The sequence below is a fragment of the Contarinia nasturtii genome, unplaced genomic scaffold, assembly GCF_009176525.2.
Source record: "Contarinia nasturtii isolate CC-2019 unplaced genomic scaffold, AAFC_CNas_1.1 Cnas_scaffold_1304, whole genome shotgun sequence".
Taxonomy (NCBI): domain Eukaryota; kingdom Metazoa; phylum Arthropoda; class Insecta; order Diptera; family Cecidomyiidae; genus Contarinia; species Contarinia nasturtii.
In genome coordinates this window covers 1-3,025 of record NW_022198644.1, presented here as the reverse complement: position 1 = coordinate 3,025, position 3,025 = coordinate 1, and the positions used below count along the sequence as shown (strand labels likewise).

The following is a 3,025-nucleotide window of genomic DNA, read 5'->3' as shown; positions in this document are numbered from 1 at the left end:
ATCTTTACACTAAAAGTCAAATCCTATTCCACGTGTCTGCCCCCTAGAAAAACTCATTTTTTGGAACGACGAAATAAATATCAAACTGATGCATCAACCAAACAAATAATGTGTACCACACATACATATATCGTTTTTGGTTAGAATAATATGACGCTAGCATTACTGGCCAAATATAACAACAACAACTAGAGGATAGATCTGAACAATGTGCGGTTTTGTCATATCATTAGCATTGATATTCGTAACTCAATTGCAATATGGATGCTTCGACAAATATTTGTAATTTACAATCTTTACATTAGTTCATCTCTTTATGGCATTTTCAACCTGGATTTACAGCGAGTAACTTTTTTTCAAACAAAAGTTGAACTTTAAGTAAGTATTCTTATCAAAAATGATGATCTATCGTATTTTTTTTTTTCATTTCATCTGAATATTAATATATGAGCTGTGTTTTTTAGCACGTTTGTAAAAAAAATATTCTCTCGTCTATTTCTTCTTTGGTCGACGTGAAAGAGTGCAGAATTTCGACAAATGGTCTGCATGCGATGCAACAACGATGACGGCAAAATGGTGTAGTAATACGAGCATCGTTAATGTGGTGCACTACGAACAAATATCCCAGCGAGATAGAACGATAGATATAGAGAAAATGAACGATCCGAAATAAACGAGAGAAAATTGAAATTCGATTATTCGCGTTTAACAACAACACACAATCTCGTATCGAACGCTGAATTGTGTCTCAAAAAGGATGTGTGTTGCATATTGTATATCATCTCTGCGTTGAAATATTTTCTCAATGCGGAGAAGACAATAGGCATTCTAATTTGAGAGGAGACTTGAGCTTATGAAAAGTGGAGCTAGCATTCGTGCTTGTTTTTTACTTTATTTTCCGAAATTTCAAAACTCATCTCTGCTTAACTTCAACTTGTATTAATTGATATTTAGATATAATTGTTTTAGTTTCAATTCGAAAGAATGGAAAGTTTTTGAAACAAAAAAACGTCTAAACAGCAATTGAATGGAAATTATGCTTCAGTATAAATCAAATTCAATGTATTTTCGTTGCACATTTGAATGAATCGAAAACTCGAATCTTTCTATCAATAAAACGTTTTACATTTAATGTTGATGACGACGATGAAGAAGAAAAGTTTTCGTGTCGTTGCTTAACATTTATAAATTTGTGTTGTGGCCCTGTATGTGTATAGGAAACGCGCGCATAAACAAGCAGGCAACGCATTTGGCAAACGATAGGTTCAGGCAACAAAAATACCACTCAATTTTTAAATATACAACTCAATTCACGGCAGACCTTTAACCGACCTCATTAACCATGTTCAATGATGTTAGATCATGATAGACCGTGATATACGACATCAATAACCGTGTAAAATGGTGTTAGAGCATGATCTTGAGGTTGACCAAAACTATCATGTTTATTGGTCAAAAGATCAAAAATAGGCTGAAAATTGGTTAAATAATCGTGTTGAATCATGGAAGACCATGATGGCCAACATCAAAGATACCTAACCCTCTAATTTTGGGTCGAGGAATCCAAATTTGACCATAAAATTAACAAATTTTGACATCCCCCATACAAACTTTTCAAAAATAAAAATTTTATGCACTATAAGACCATGATGGAGTGGTCCAATTTGGTCCAAAATCTAATGGTATCTATTCCTCAATATTCCAAACCATTCTAAAATCAGATTTTGTAAAACTATCACGAGAAAAGAGATAATGATTGAACAAAAACAGTCACGTACAACGTGGAACAGACCCACAACAACCTGGTGTCAAATCGTTTAATTTTTCATCCGCAACCCAGAAAAGGTCATCTCCGACCATTTTGAGAATTTTTATTCTTAGACCTCATTACAAGACTTTTCCCTTCACACTACGTGTGGGCGGAAAAGTAAAAAGGGCCAAAAACGTATACAAACGAATCGTTACAACACCGACTTCTATCGTCTAGGTTTCGAACAGAGGACGACCAAAAAAAATCTAATGCATTCGAACAAACGCATCGATTTTACGCACAAACACACAGAGGCAGACACATTGAAATAGGCACACATACATATAAGTACACACACAACGAAAGTGCACCGAATAACGACCATAATATTGACGCACTACGTGCTCAAGAGAACCGATAACGATTAGAAGATTTACTTATTTTTGTTATTTTCGGTGCACACATTTTTCTTCTATGCGTCGTTTATTCTCTTTCACTGTATGCCTGAGCCAAAATGTACCAGTTGCATCTCTTTTCCGTCTCTTGGTCACAACATAGTTGTCATTTTCACTTTCATTCTCTGCCTCTCTTGTGTGATGTGTGTGTGCGCGCCTTTTTTGTTTCTCGTTCTCACTTCGACACTTGTACTTGATTGTGTTGGTACATCAAATGTATTTATTTTGTGTATTGTGTATTTTTTTTCATCGTCTAAACGTTCTGTGTATATAGACACTATGCACTTGGAAACGATAGTTAGTTCAGTTCTGAAAATCATATGGCATTCATCGTGCTCATAATTTAAGTCAATTTATATATGTATATTTCAGTTTGGTTTTTTTTCGTTTAAGTTTTATTTTTATTTTTTCAAATCGACAAGTTTTTGAAGAAAAAAAAAACGGTACGAAATAGACAATTCAAATTGTGATCAAGTGCGGTATTTGTTTTTCATATTTTTTTCTGTTTCTTTGTTTTTCTCTATTTCCTTATTTTGTTTACATTTTGGAAAGCATTCTCTCTCTCTCTCTCGCATATCGTCTCAATATCACATGATCGTGTATCGAATTTACTGCATATTTTTCACATTCCATGGCGACGTTATATGTGTATGTGTATGTTTTGCGTCCTAAAGTTTTAAACGGTGTTATGTACCCACTCTCACTGGCCAAATTGATTCGAATCTTTTTCGGCTCGATATCATTTTTATATATTAACTTACAGATTTACCAGCATTGAAATTGTAATGTTACTAACCATTACATTAACATAAATGTCTGT

At 34.0% G+C, this 3,025-nt stretch overlaps 1 long non-coding RNA gene across 1 annotated transcript; it reads left to right on the top strand.

Moving 5' to 3' along the window:
• The first annotated feature begins 2,420 nt into the window (after nt 1-2,420).
• On the top strand, nt 2,421-2,853 carry LOC116345504. Its single transcript, XR_004201506.1, has 2 exons — nt 2,421-2,648; nt 2,758-2,853. It is a non-coding gene; the product is annotated as an uncharacterized LOC116345504 (long non-coding RNA).
• The last annotated feature ends 172 nt before the right edge of the window (nt 2,854-3,025 follow it).